The following is a 15,784-nucleotide window of genomic DNA, read 5'->3' as shown; positions in this document are numbered from 1 at the left end:
GAAGACTGGAGCTGTTGAATAAAATTTCATGGTTTTTTTTCCCTGCCTCTTATTGCCACATCCTTCAAACCATCAGTTCTGCCTGGAACTGGAGAGATAGAAAACAGCAGAGCAGAAAATAGACACACTCTTGAGGTGATTCAGGACCTCTTACTTTCCCACATTTTGCTTTACTTGGCATAGTTTGACCAAAATCAGTTTAACTATTCACAGCTCATGAAATTAACATGGTCAGAAATGTTGAAGGAAATTAGGAGTGCAATTCTTGAAAATTCCTACAGATTTTTGAACTTGAATCATCTTCCCAAATGAATAACATTGATTTAACTTCAGAATAGTGTTTGGGGTTTTATTTGTCTGGGGTTTTTTTTGTTTGTTTGTTTATTGGTTGATTGGTCGGTTGGCTTTGCAGGTTTATTTGGCTTTTGTTTCTTTCCCTGACATGGAAGAAACTTCATTTAGGTTTTTGTGATTGTTAGTGGTAAAATATAGGGCTATAAAATCTAAGAGAATGATGATTCAGAAGATTGATTCAAGAAATAGGCATGAAGAAATCTTATAAATATTTAATTACTATTTTTCATTGCAAATTTTACTGTCTTGTTTTCTAATAGAGCTAAGGGCTGATATGCTACATATAGATCCAGTCTTACATTAACCAACTTTTAGAAATCTATTTAAATGAAAAATGCCTTCAAGGAGGAAATCAACCACACAAGATTGACTGTGAACGCTGTAAAGTCATTACTCTATATTTTGTAAAGCACATTGATCTTTCCTTATAATAATTTATTTTAAGTCCAATGAGAATAAATCCAAGTCTTTAATCATGTTTGATTTCTTAAGAAAGAGGGCAGGAGAGGTGAACAAGGGTCAGTTTCAGAGTGACTTTTACTTGTCTAATCACACAGAGGGTTACAATCCTACCCCCTGCCTCTGGCAAAGGCATCATTATTTCAGATGAAAAAAATGTACAGTGCAAATCACACTGAAAAATGTCAGTTTTGTAGTGGAATATGGGTCAGTCGGGTCAGTCAAACACTGGCAGAAGTGCCTTTAGCTTTCTCAGCACTGCTTGAGTTGCTCATCCTACTAAACACACACCCACAAACACTGCCCTGTGCATTAATCATCATTAACATCCTTAACACCAAGGTCAGGACGGGGCTTGGAGCAACCTGGGATGGTGGAAAATATCCCTGCCCATGGCAGGGGGTGGCACTGGGTGGGCTTAATGGTCCCTCTAACCCAAACCAGTCTGTGATTCTGGGATTCTGAGTGTGGCTGGAATATCAGGACTTTCTAGTGAAGTGTTTTGAGGGATTGGTGAGAGTGTAGGAGGTAAATGAAGGTGGCACTGGGAAATGTTGATTTTTTAACAGCTTGAGAAGCTCCCTTTCCTTCCTCTTTATTCAGGAAGTCTGACCAAAGAATGTCTGACATATTGATGAAGGGTTTTTGTCACTTTGGCAAAGACAGGTATTCTGAGTGTGGAGAACAATGACCAGCCATGGAGAGAATCATAGAACACAAATTTTTGTTAGTGTGATGGCAAGAGAAGGTTGATTTGAAGGGCTTTATTATTTATTAGTGACAGGTAAAGAGGCATCACTTTTTAGATGCCCTTGTAAGGCATTCTGCTCTACACAGATATATTTTATTTTCTGCAAATGCAATTAAGGAAGAGAGTTCTGTGGAAGAGACAAAAGGAAATAGCAGGTCACACAAGAGATATCTGTGGTGTGGATTTAGAAAATGAGCCACCAATATGTGCAATTTACCTCTAAACTGTTACATATTTGTCCTGTCTTGGTTGTACAGATGTGTTAAACATTTAAAACTGGAGGACCAGTCCATTTTTATATTTCATTCATTGACATGGTGGGTTTTAAAAGGTAGGAATGTCTCAGAACCCTTCACAGCCAGACACTGCAATACAGGGAGCTTTGGTACATGTCAACATTTTAGATATAAGTCTTGAAATATGGGAAAATTGCCATTTGGAAGAGAGTTTTCTTCTTGTAGAGATGCATTAGCAGACAGTGGAAAGATAGATTTCATAAAAAAACCCCACAAGACTTCTCATATTGTGAGACATATTTGTTGTTGAAAGTGGTAATTTAGCAAAACAGAAGCCTTTCATGAGAAAGTGCTTGTTTCAGTTAACTTGTCAGGAAATGCTTTGGAAAACAGTGATTTTTATAATATCAGGTGCTTGCTTGTTACAGTGAAGATTTTGATTCTGTTATCTGAAACAGAATTTAAGTGCATGATGCTCAGAAATTTAATGAGAAGTGAAACTGTAATCTTCACAAAACCCCTTAACATTAAACAGGATTATTTTGATGTCAGGAGAACATTCTGAGTAATTCAAATTGAAAATACACTTATTTTATCAGTGCTGAAAATTTTCTCTGAACTATTGGTCATGAGAGGAAAAAGCAATCTCCTGCTCAGTGCCAGCATAATACCTACTTCAGAAATTGTGGTGCTGGAACTTGTCTGATGCAGAGAATGAAGCATTTCAATGTTCCTGAGTGAGAGATCTCTCTGTTGCCTAATGGCCCAGTGAATTTGGTAATGATTTCAAAAGAATAAACTCATTTTTCTCTATTTTATGGCATTACAGAGAAATTGGGAATCAAAAATACAAAGAGGTCACTGGGCTTCTACTGCATATCACTTTGTAAGCTGTTTTTTCATGACTTTTTTACCCTCACTTTTTGTTTTCTGTCAAGTAAGAGAACTCTTTAAAGACATCAAGGTTACTCATTCAAACTCAGCCTCAGGACAGCTTCCTGAATAAAATTTAGACCCTCATGTATTTTACTTACAATTTATTCTACATCATTAGGAGATTATTACCTTTGATACAGAGCTTTAATAAAATACCCCACAGTTTTGATCTAAAATAGTTTACAACACCTTTAATATGAATTACAGATGACATAATAGTGAAAAAGTGGCCAAGGATCACAAAGCTTATAAATTTTTAAACAACCTCAATTTTCAAAGTTATAGACAGTGTATTTTATATTAATATGAACTTTGTGTAAATCTGTATGGACAGCAGCACGATCTTGTCTTTGTAAATAAAATAGTTGCCACTAAGGTATGTGTGAGTCCCTATATCTACTGTATTTTCTTACACAGGATTGAACAGAATAATGCAATGATATGGAATAAATGAAAAAAGGATAAAAGTGATACACAGTTGCAACTTCCTTTTTTGATATGTCACTATAATTTTTATTTTAAGAAGAATGCATAATTCACTTTATGGTTGCATTTCTGTAGATGGCTAAATAATGCAAATAAATAACTGCACACCATGTAAATAGGAGAGGAATTAGCAGAGTAGCTGCAGTGAGGTAGCTGCTACTTTTGCATTCACCAGCTTTCATTCCACGTCTGTTAAAGCCCAGGTGTGTGTCTAGTCCAAGAAAAGGACCTTTCCTTTCAGGCTCTGAGTTTGTGCCTGGTTCAAGTTGCAAGAGCTCAAACGTTTCTTTCAGATGGCTGCTTTGTAGACAGTAAACAATTTAATGGTCTAATTAGCTTTAGACATATGGCCATCTGAAAATCAAAACAGAAATTATCATCTTAACCAGCACCTACAGCACCTCTTTCCAGCGACTGAAGAGACTAATTATTCCATCTTGAGGATCAAGTTTTCATGGAATTCTGGTCTTTCACTCCTGATATTTCTGAATTTGATCTTATGTTGGTTCTTGTGGCTGACAGGTTCAGTCAAATAATAATTCAAGTATTTCTCTTTATGAATATTGGTAGTGTTCTTCATGAAGACAAAGTCTGTGGTTTCCCAGCTAGAGATAAACGTATTTATCCCATAATTTCACTGAGAATTAGGCAGATGTGCACATTGTGGACTCAGTACTGCCAGCTGCTATCCATCCTCCACACTGAGCTCTCCCAGCTTCCTGGGAAGGCAGTGACAGACCAGGGTAATGAGCAGCTACAGGACAGTGCCCTATGCTTTCTAGCAAATTAACTTCACAGAAACACTATTTCCTTTTCTTCCAAGCTGGCTGCTGAGCTTTAGCCATATTACCTGCTCAAAAGGAATTTAAAATATGAACTAAAATATGCCTATCGTGTCTTTCAATTTATATGGAATAAAGAATCAAAGGAAGTTAAAACCTCTCAAAGCACCAGCTGTAACACAGTCCAACTACTATTGAGTCTGAGCAAGTTGTTATTTGAATGCTGTTAAATAATTAAACATTCTTTCTCATGTCTATTTTCCCTCTCAGTGTTTCTAATTAAATTCTACAGAACACAGATATCTTATGTATAATTTTTCTTTCGGGGGCAAGCACAGATGAATGCAAAAAATCTGAAAACTGGTTGGATTGGTGAGTAATCCCTTGCTAGCATGAGCTGCATCATCCCTTCTTTAATGGCTTGAACAAGTTCAGGAGGAGATAAAACCATTGTCATTCTGCCTTTGAATGAACCAAGCTCCTTGTTGCCTCACGTCCTAGCTCTGTGATGAGCCTCAGCGGGCAAAGGGAAGGGTGAGAGCCTTTTATATGAAATTTTCCAAGCCAAATCATTATAGAACGAAAAATGGGTATGACCTGAGGATGCTTCTTCTGCCAGCGTGGCCCCTGCTACCAGTTGTGAAAGAATCTGAAAAGTTTTGTTTTAGTTTTAATCACACTTCTATAAGAACAGGTGGTACTTCTGGGCCATAGGTTATGGGGTGGCTATGCGTCCTCTTGGTGAATGATGCTTTATAGGAGGAAATTGATCTTGAGTTTCCTTATTAATGTGGCCTTTCCTTCTAGGAACACTGAAAACAGGCCAAAAAAAGTTAAAACAAAAGCCCAATAAATCTGACACTTCATTTCTCTGAAAAGTAGCTTTTAAAAAATCTGAATCATGAGCACACCCACAATCACGAGGGTATCTTTTAGTAATGCAGATCATGTGTGGTCTGTTTATGACTTTCACTGAGAATATGTACTGGGAAGGCCAAATCTTGTCTCTCCTGGCTCAATTTCTTTTTGACATAGCCTCTGTTTGCGTTGTCTCATGTAGTTGGTCCTACTAAAAAAAAAGTAATAAAAAAATCCATACCTGTGGCTGTAGGAAAACAATTTATGAAAAGGTGCTTTTCCCAGAATTCATTATATTCATGCTTAGAGAGATGTAGCAAATAGACATAAAGGAAAATTCCATCAGATAGAATAACTGAAATTCATTTGTCAGGTGAGGACTTCAAGGTGCCTACGTTCTGGTTTCCTGGTTCTTGCCTTCACATTTGTCCCATTCTGAGGTCTTAAAGGTAAATGGAAGGAAGCTGTGCATAAAGGCTGCCATGCAGTGGTGGTATGCTGTCTGTATTTTTCTATTCCTAAATAATGTTAGTTCACTGTAATCAGAATTTCTGCACTCATCGAAGTAGCATCAATTGTGTTCCATAAAGAGCAAATCAGGAAATCTTGGTAAGTTCTTCCATTGCTGACAATCACAGTTTAAAAGTACTCAACAGCATCAATTTTATTGATTTTATTGCAATTAAGTCAATCTTGTTGCTTTAACTAGCTTCTGAGTTTGTATATACACTTTTGATGTCATGCATGTGAAATTTAATTTTTTTTCTCAACATAAAAATAGTAAAAGCCAAACCATAGTAATTTATAAATAGCAGGTATTTCTCAGTGCATTCAGCAGCTCTGAAAGTCTCTAAAGATCTGACAATTCCCTCTTCATTTCTTCCCAGCTCTGATGCAGCTCCATGGTTATTCAAAGGGATGGAGGTGGCTGGTGCTGCTTTATGAATCCCCCAGTCTTGGTGTAAGTGTTAAATTTAGTCTCAGAACACTTACTGGAATTTACTTGTACTCAAAACATCCATGGGACTGAAGTCATCAGGAGTTTTATAGGGAAGGTGATGTTATTTCTGGATCCCAGTAAGAGTCAGAGGCCTGCAGAGCTGAGCTCTCTCAAGAAGGATGCACTGGAAACTGGCAGAAACACAGCTGCTGGGAATATTCAGGTCTAAGGTGGATTTTGATGCTTTCCCTGAGTTAATGTTTAACCATTGTGCTTAAGCAGTGATTCAGGAGAGATTTCCACGGTTCCACTTTAAGTGAGCCAGTTCTAGGTGGCACCTGGGGTTCCTCTTTTTCTTTCCATCCTTTCCCAATCTCTGAGCAGAAATGCTGTTTGCTTCCTTATGGACCTCTCCTGGAGCCAACACTATTTTCACAGTAGGCTTTCGGACTATTTTCAGTGAATGATCAACTTTCTCAGTTTATTTTTCTGTTTTTGTGAACAGCCCTATAGAGGTGGAAAGATATTTTTGACAGTAATTTATTCTGCTCAGTTGCAGAAGTTAAAGTACTCAGAAAGGGCTTGTAATTACATTATAGTTCTAGTTCTAGCAATGTTCCTGGCAGTGAGAAACAGAGACTGATGGAAAGAAGATAATTATTCCCTCTTCTTTTCACCCAGGATCCTGTTTCACCCATCAAAGAGAGCACACAGTGGGTCACAGCAAGTCCGACTCCTCAGTCCGTGCATTGCTTAGGGACAATGAGAGCTGAGCCTCTGCTCTGCTTCCAAAGCTCATCCTAATTCTGAGGGAACATTTCTGGCAGTGCAAGTGAGAGGCTGACAGGCAGCAAAGCCATTGCCTTTCCCTGTGCCTGTGTACCACGAGAATTAAGAAATACTAATAATAGAAATGTTATTTCCTGCCAGAGGCAGGGTTATGTCTCTAATTGTGGTGCTGCCATCAGTTTTAGGACTCAGGTTTTGTGCAAAGGGGAGAATGTAACATTTAGCCAGTATTAAGCTGCTCTTTGATTTTTTTTGGTGCTGAAAAATTCAGGGGAGCACTTGCTTGGCAGTATTTTTAAAGACTGAATATTTCTGGTATTTTTTCACAGCAGGCTTAACAGCCTGGACAGACTGTGAGTGACAAAGTTAAAAAGGGAGTTTGAAGTTTAAATAGTCAAAAGTGGAGTGCTGTAAGTACAAAAACTGCCAAGAACACCCAGAGGCACTTCATCTTTTGAAGATTCTGAATTTCCAGGTCTAGAGTCACTATACAGATTCAGTAGTGCAGTCATTTAAAGCAAAACATTCCTGACTAATTCCTCAAACTTACCTTATGCCTTCTATACTATATAGAAGACATTTGTCAGACATTGTTTTTTAAAAACACTCTAATTTTAAAACTATTCAAGTTTGTCAATGGTCAGATTATAAATAGTGTGTATGCATTTGGCTCAGTCATACCTTATCTGGCTAAAACTGGCATTGCCAACAAATCGATCCCCCAAAACTGCAGTTGAGGTAATGTTAGCATCACTTAGAAAATCTGGTCTAGGAGAAAAAACTGGAACCAGTTCACTTCTTTTATTAGTGAGGAAATTACAGATTCTTGTTCGATTTACTGTTTTCAAAATCATTTTTATGTTACCATACAAGCTTCTGCATCTTATGCTATGGTTGCCATTACAGCTTTTTAATTTACACGTGATTTAAAATCATATGAATGACTGGAAATGAACATTCATCACTAAGTGAGAGGAAATATAAGGTCTGAGTCTGTAGATTTAGAGGTCTCATGCGTATTTTTCATTTTTTTTTAAAATTCTCATTTCTAGTTGCAAGAGTAAGATCTAACAGATTCTGTTTGCCTTATATTGTTATTTAGTAAAACTTTGAAGCAATTTCTCTATTTCTAACTCCTCTTGTCAGTATTTCCCCAAACAACTTTAAACAATAAAAGCTTATTATACTGCATTGCTTTCTCCCTTATTTGGAGTCTGGTGGTGTTGGTTTGTTATATTGATGTTTGGGTTTTTGTTTTTTGTTTTTGTAATTTCTCAGGCTGCCTTTAATCTATAACAGGCAGTCTGCATATGGCTTTTAGTTTTCTAACTCTTTTGATAACAGCCTGCTTTGGTGGGTGTTCCTATATTTTCTGTAGCTTTAAAACTTTTCGATACTGAAATTGCTTTGGGAATATCTTAATTTGCAGAAAACTGTGCAGAGAGGCACTTTTTACTTGTGGATTAAAAAAAAAAAAAAGCCTAGTCCTGGAACTGTTTAATCATTATGTTGTGCTTTGTTTTTCTAGAATTCTCAAGATCCTTTCCAGGAAGACTTAAAATGTTTGCACTAACCTGAAGCACTCTGAAGTCAATGGAAAGATTTCTGTTGATTTTCAAGGGCTTTACAGTATTCCTTTAAGGATAAAGCCAAACTCCAGCCTAAAAAAATCAACACTGTTTCGGTGTTACCAAGAGTGACATATAACTGAAACTTAAAAATGATTTCAGTAATACCGTTCACTTTGTAGAAGACAAAAGGGGATTATTGCACATCACCTCAACAGGACAATTTAAAAAATAGTTAAATGCTGGGTTCCAAGGCAATTTCATTTTCTTATTGTAATGAACAAATTTAACGCTTGAATGTGCCCCAGAAATAGTCATCCCAAGGCAATTTTATATTCTTGTTGTTGTGAATTTTTTGATGCATGAATCTGTCCTAGCAATAGTGCTGGGAACAGAATACACAACCTCTAAATTAAAAAAAAAAAAAAAAAGTTCTTACTCTCATTCCAGCCACCTATAAATTGGAATCTGGAGGAGGCAAAACTGGATAATTCAGAATGAAAAGAGTCAACTCGAAATGCTTTTTTTAATGGGTTCGTTTGGGTGCTGGAAGATTTAGAATTACAGGGAAAAAGGGAAGAAGAAACACAAAATGTTCAGGAAAAGAAATAGTACATGCCTGTCTTGGTAAAACTGAGAAGACTTCAAAAGTTTTAAATGATAGAAAACTAAATTTACTTAAAGAAAGTGGATTATTTAAATATATCTTGTCCTCTGTAAATGCATAAAATTATAATTGGTTAGCAAATCATCAGGAAAATTATTTGTGTTGGGTGATTTATAAAAGCAGAAAACCTCTATTATTATATGTTTACTTTTTGGCTGTATAATATTGTTCCACTTCACAGTGAAATTTTATTGAACTGAAGGTGAACTTAAGCAGAGGAGAAAGCAGGAAAAGACATAGAACGTTGCTTTTATTTCTTACAGAGAATAAATACCAAAATGCACCTATTGTGCTTTTCTTCTTTTCCTTCTCCTTTCCCCCCGCCATCTAAACAAAGAAGTTTTCTGCAAGATTTTTGTAAAATTAATTGCAAAAGCACAGCTTTTCTTGCATGAATGAGATAGGCAAGTTCTAGTCACATATTTAACTACTATAAATCTTTTGGGTTTTTAGGTGAACTGTTCCAAATTAATTCTTTATTTTGCTTTTTTTTCCCCCCTGTCCACCTATTATATTACCTTCTGTTCTGACCTATGGGAAGACAGTTCAGTAGATATTGCAGTTTTAACTACACAAAAATATTCCAAAACTATGGTCTTTCTAGGAAGTTTAGAGAAGGACACTCAGGATTTTTCCATGATAATTATTTGAACAGGTGGCGTTTGGCTGTGGCTGATATAAATATACATAACTGGCTTCTAGTTAGATTTGTCCTATTGGACTAGTACAGAATGTCCAGGAAAAAATAAAAAAAAAACCCAAAACCAACCAACAAACCCATCTTTACCTTTAATGTCTAGGAAGCTTGGGCATTAGGAGGCTGCAGTGAATATCTGTGTCAGGTTAAACACCAGAGGATGTCTGTGAAAAAGGCACCTGACCTATTCCTAAATTGTCTGCGTAAAATGAAATACATCACCTACAAATGCTCCCCTTTTGAATGGAGGAGAGCAGGGTAATTAGTTTGGAGGCAAATACCGACCCATTACTTATTACTGTAACACTTCAGGTGTTGTACAAGGAACTTGCACTGCAGCACTTTGAAACCTCAGACTGGATTGTTTATTATGAATAATTTTCTCTCAGGCATTTCGCTTTTCTTCTTGCAAATAATTAGTGAACAATTAAGGTATTTAACTAGCTTTGGAAAAATTCCAAAGTGCATAGTAAGTACTTAGTATAAATGGGGATTTGTTTCTTTACGGCGTCTGGAATTGTTCTCAAGAAATTTTTGACTATTTGAGTAGTTCAAATTGGGTTCCCTGAGACTGGAATAATCACAAATTGGATTTGAACAGACTTAGAGCTCGTGTGTTTAGAAAAGTCAAGAGGCGTCATTTATGTGCTTGCTTTGCAATATGCGTCAGGTCCACACCCCCGCTCCCCTACAGTGATAAAATCCTAAAGCAGCTCCACAGGTGCTTTGCTGTTTTGTATTTGTGCATTGTGCAAGCCAAGGGCTGTTGAATAATCTCTTTGTCCTCTTCAGGGTGAGTCACAGAGACAGGAGAGTCTACAAAGTCTTTTAAGCTATTAGTAGAGGGTTTGCTTCCTGCCCCAGTCTATTTGTGAGTGTGACTTTAGAGCTAAATACACTTGATGCTCTGACTAATCACAGGAGTAAATCCTATCATTTGTGCCTTAGCGGGTAAGAAAAGTCTCCAGATGATGTCTTGTCTTTTTAAATGTGCATTGATTAAAGTGCCATGAGCACTTTTGTTAAATAGAGCAAAAGTATCTGCACAGATAATTAATCTGTCATGCTTCCCTGTACATTTATTATCTGCGTTTCTGCACCTGAGCTAGTTGACCAGAATTTCTTTAATGGAGGAAAAAAAAGCCACCCTTGAAGTGCAGGTTCCCTCCATTGTCCTTAATGTTATTTCCTTCATGCCTCCCGTTTTATGGATTATGACTATTCCACACAGCTACTTCCAGGCCATGTTGTGAGTTTCCCAATTCATACATTCTCTTTTTATCTAGATGAATAATTCTGGGTGATGTCCAGCATTCTCAGATATAATCAGTGACAATTCTGTGGCTTTCCTTCCTTTTCCCTGTCTCTGCAGCCACTCAACCTCCACCCTCAACCTCCTCTCTTTCACCAGCTTGGCAGGGTCAGGCTGCCTCGGGATGTCACTTGTTTAAAACAGAATTACCTGGCTGTCAGAGATGCTCCCGCTCCTTGAATTAGACAAAAGAGAGCTAAAGAGGTATTTAATGGACAAGGCATTTCCTGCTGATGAGCTAGATGCTAACAAGAGCAGCTGTACAGCAGGCAGTTTCTTTCTCCAGCACACACTGCATTAGCTGTGTAATCCAAGAGCAGTGCTCTGCTTTGGCAGGCAAGGGGAGCAGTGTCATGCTAAGGATAGATGCAGAACTTTAAAACTCTTGAGTGGTTTTTAGTTTTTTTTTAACCTGTCACATTTTTTTCTTGCATTTGTACAATTTTTTTTTCCTGTGATATGAAGTCTACTTTGAAAAAAAGTCATCAAGAAACTGGAATATGAAGACAGAGGCAAAAAAGAACAGAATTGATGGCACTGCTGGTTCCTCTTGGTACAGTGGGATGATAAGCAGAATAAAAAACAGTGGCTGTAGTATTAGCATGGCCAAATTTCTGGAGTATGGAGGACGTGTGAGTTTTTTACTCTCTATATGAGTTTCCCAGATTTGCTAATTACACTTGCTATATATTTATGACTGTATTTGGAATCAACAACAACAACAAAAAACAATGAGGAAAAAATATTCTTTTCTCTGTATGGTTTTTGCACATGTCACTTCTTCATGTTAATTCTAATGTGAAAATAGCACTAGGTTTATTTCCCCCTCTTTTCTACCCATTTCTGGTTCAATTATGGAACTGTAATTTTTTCCCCTACACCAGTGTTTTCTGCTGCAATCAATTTATTCAACCAAATTCCATTAGTGTAAATTATAAATTATTTAAAAATATTCTCATCTATTGTTAGCACTGATTTATCTGTTAAAATCTAATGGCAAAACATTGATATTTAAGAAAAACATACCCAGTTTCTTAGAGAGTTGCCCAGTTTCACTTCAGGGGGAATAATTGTTTGAATAGGATCACTGTGTATGAAAACCTGAGAAAATCAGCTAGAGACCACAGAATTTGTGCAGTGTAGCATCAACCAGGAGGTGAAAATGGGAAACTCATGACTGCTCTTTGGCCTTCCAGCTCTGTCTGTGAATACACCAGAGCTGTTACATTATAAAGTAGCTATTTTGGAACACATCTGAAAATTTTTAAAAGAATAACATTAATGCTTTAATTTGGGATTGTACATGAAACCTAGCACAAAAAACAGTAGTGGGGAAACAGTGGCACAGTCTCCCTGTTGTATTTATTTTTCTAATGCAACATTTACAATTCACATCTCCATGGTGGTTTTATTTTTTCTATCCATGAAAAGCTGAACCTGAAAAACAATGAATGTTTTGCTTGTATTTCATATTAATGTCTCTACACTGCATAAAAATAAAATAATTTTATTTGAAAATTTCGTTGCAGGGCTCATGTAAATAAAAGATATGGTCTTAATCTTTTTCTGGGTCACATAATGGGATGGTGGCCAAAATTGTTTGGGTCTTCACCTGAGCATGTCCCACCCCCACTCCCTTTCCTCCAATGTGCTTTGTCCCAGATGGGAATTGCAAGAGGAACCCTCTGGATGGTCACACAATAAATGCGTTTTAGAGATGGGGGAGCTGAGACGTTTGCATTGACATCAGCCTCCAACGTTCTGCAAGGCCAAAGACTCCAAACCTGTAGGTTTCCAGCTGAATCTGCTGATATTAGAACCCTCTGGTATTAGATGGTTAAGTTGTTATTTAAAACATTCCTTGGCAATATTTAGATACTGGTTTAGCAAGAAATCTGATCATAATCATCCTATTAAAAATTACTGTGTCCTACTTCTTATGCCTAGCCAAGAGCCTTCTCTCTATTACTCCACAAATATATTGAATTAAAACTCTTTTTTTTTGTTTCCAGGTCCAGCATTTGCACTATCATGAATCCAAGTTGATATTACCTTGCTTTTAACAAATTACTTATGTATTTTGACAAACTATTTTCCTGGAACATTACCCAAAATTAATATTTTCACAGATAACATACATGAGAGAGATATTTTTCTTATTAATATATTAACTTTACTAAAGAGGTCGTGTATTATGTGATGAAATCTCAGCATGGAAATGGAAAGATTGTCCTTGCAACTTGTAATCAAGGTAGCGTGCTGAAATGCGTAACCTCTTCTTTATTTTTTATATAGTGAAGAAATATTTTCCAAGATGCTCACAGAGAGATTAATGGATTTACCTTATAGGTGATTGTATTTTCCTTTCTGACAATATCTAAGTGCTTATCCTCTTTCTAGCATACTTTCTGAGCAGTATGCTAAATACTATTCTGAGATTAGGTAGTTGGTCTTCATCATTGACATCCTGACATTAAGCCCATGAGTGAGAAGTTACATTGAGAAATGACAATTTGAGAGGCTGCTAAATTTTTATTTTTTAATGTTTTTCTTTTTTTCAATAAGGAGAAAGTAATCCTGATAGATTAACTGGCTGGATGGTCTCAGGCACTGGGTGGGATATTTGGGATGTCCTGTGCAGGGCCAGGACTCAATGATCCTCGTGGATGCTTCTGTGAAAAAGTATTTATAAAAAAAAAAAAAAAAAAAACAGAGAAAAGTTCACCTTTTCAGGGTGGTGCATTCAGCAAGCAGCACATGCAGGCAGCCAGGCCATCCATCCACCAGGCTGCTGCTGGTTTGAGAATGCACCAATTTAAGCCTCTTTAAACCTTAATCTGGAGCCCATCCCTGTCTGTGGAATAATTTGGCAAAGATCACAGATGTGCTCGTGTCCCTGCCTGGTCAGGCATTTTTGCTCTTTTCCACTCAGTAGCTTTTGCTGCTGTCTGACTCTGCTTGGATCATTAGGGTTTTCAGTGAAGCTTTCACAGCAAACACATGAATTTAGGATGCACACAAGAATGAAGAAGTGATGGTTGCTAATCTTGATGTGTAAGGCTGAGGAGTGGAATTAGTCTGTCCCTGTCCTTAAATGCAGTCTCTTGATGTAGTTCATTAACTGGATCCCTGGCTGAGGTTGCCATTTAAATGGAGAATACATTTTTTGTTTCTTAAATTACATCATGCTTTCTGCATTGCTTCCTTTTTTGGAGCAGTGACTTTGCCTCCCATACAAACATTTTGTCTACTTTATTAGTAGTTTATTCCTGACTCAAAGTATTTAAAAGAATCCCCAAGATAAAATGCTCTATTATAGCTTCAATCTTCCCTCACATTTTGGCTTTGTAACACCTAAAGCTCTTATGAGGAGCACAGAACTAATGAAAAATTCCCTCAATGGTGAGTTGTTCCTTAATATTTATTTCAGTTATTTATGGTAATAGTACCATTTTCCTTTTGTTTTGTTTCCAAAGGGGCTAGCAGAACTGCTGGATGAAAAAATCAATTGACATCTCATGGTGCTATAAGTTACAGAAAAATAAAAAAATGTGAGATGAGAAGAAGAAACCCAGACTGATGCTTCAGGGTCTTACCTATATCAAATCAGGAAATTCACTGCTTCTGGGGTAAAAGTAAATGCATTTCTATGTGCTGAGCCAGCAGCAGTAATTTGAATGGTGAACAACGGGGTTTTGATCATGCAGATCAGACCAAGCTTCTTCTGTCAAATAAGGTATGTTTACAGCCCTTAAAAATAAGAATAATATAGCACATTTATTGCTGTCTTTCTGATAGCCTGATCATCTGAGACACGTTTCTAAAGAAGACTCAACAAGGTCTTTTCCATGAAGTGCATCTTTTTTATGTAACAAGTATTTATGACCTCTCCCTGTCAGATCTAAGTTAATGTGGTTATTGTGGGTAACCAGAATAAATTTTCAACAAAAATTGGCATATCAAAGATCAGTGATACCATTAAAAAAAATCTTCAAGGAGGCAGAGCTTGCCCTGCTCTTTGATGGGAGCTGAACAGGGATTTAGAAGCAGCCAGTGGTGGGTTTTACTTGATTTTCCATTTAATCAGCCTGTACTGAAAAAAAAAAAAAAAAAAAAAAAGAAAAGAAAAAATGAAAGAAAAAAATAATAAGATGAGCACAAATAAATCGAAGCCATTAAAGAAGCACCTTGTAGTCTTACCAAGAAATCTGGTTTCTTAATGCTTTTCTCAAAGGGTGATCTAACCCTAAGTGTATACATAATTATCATCTTTCATGTACTTTATGCTGCTACAGACTCTCAAGAAAAGTGTATTTTTTTTTCTGTGTACAGTGCCACCATGAATGAGCTAATCTGCTTGATGTCAGCAGCTATCAGGGCCTCATTCTACGCTGAAAGGGAAACCAAGTTGTTTTCCAAGGTCCTCTTCACTGCCTATTTTACCTGATCAAAGAAAAGTGCCCTTTGGGTCTTGCTTTAACAGTGTGTCCTCTCAGACTCAGTAATCTCCAACTTCAAGGTTTTGTTGCTGCCTAAAGCACTTTTATTGGTACTTAACCTAAACAAGTTTCACATGGGCTGTGTAATTCCTCTGTTACTGGTTATGTACATCAGGTTGCTGATATAAAAGTCTCTGGTTTCAAGTAAAATTGCCAATTCTGGATGAAGTTGAAAGAAGTCAGTGGCACAATTGCTCAAAAATACTAGATAAATTAATTACAAATTAGTACATCTTTAGCATTCAAAATTTTACCTTAGTATCCATGAATATTTAATTGCTTCTTGTGAATAATTATTCAGAAATTAAAGTGATACCTGCACTCTCGACTGGGTGATTTAAAAGTGTGAGAAGAATCCAGTCAAAGCCTTGAGATCTTGACAGAACATTAGAGAATGTTCTGGAGGAACCTGAGAGAAGTGGAGTGACTGCAGGATGTTGGTGGTGCCAT

The 15,784-nt window shown here is 36.9% G+C and overlaps 1 protein-coding gene across 1 annotated transcript in view; it reads left to right on the top strand.

Moving 5' to 3' along the window:
* The first annotated feature begins 3,294 nt into the window (after window positions 1-3,294).
* Window positions 3,295-15,784, top strand: part of LOC148219562 (uncharacterized) — a 50,903-nt gene continuing 38,413 nt past the window's right edge. The window contains exons 1-6 of the mRNA XM_088156051.1: window positions 3,295-4,538; window positions 5,236-5,823; window positions 11,301-11,467; window positions 12,365-12,621; window positions 12,848-13,086; window positions 14,312-14,571. The gene's annotated coding sequence lies outside the window, so the exon portion shown is untranslated. The remainder of the gene's footprint in view (window positions 4,539-5,235; window positions 5,824-11,300; window positions 11,468-12,364; window positions 12,622-12,847; window positions 13,087-14,311; window positions 14,572-15,784) is intronic.

The sequence above is a fragment of the Sturnus vulgaris genome, chromosome Z, assembly GCF_052056855.1.
Source record: "Sturnus vulgaris isolate bStuVul1 chromosome Z, bStuVul1.hap1, whole genome shotgun sequence".
In the NCBI taxonomy this organism is placed as follows: Eukaryota; Metazoa; Chordata; class Aves; order Passeriformes; family Sturnidae; genus Sturnus; species Sturnus vulgaris.
Note: the sequence above shows the minus strand (reverse complement) of the source record. Positions and strands in the feature narration are given on the sequence as shown.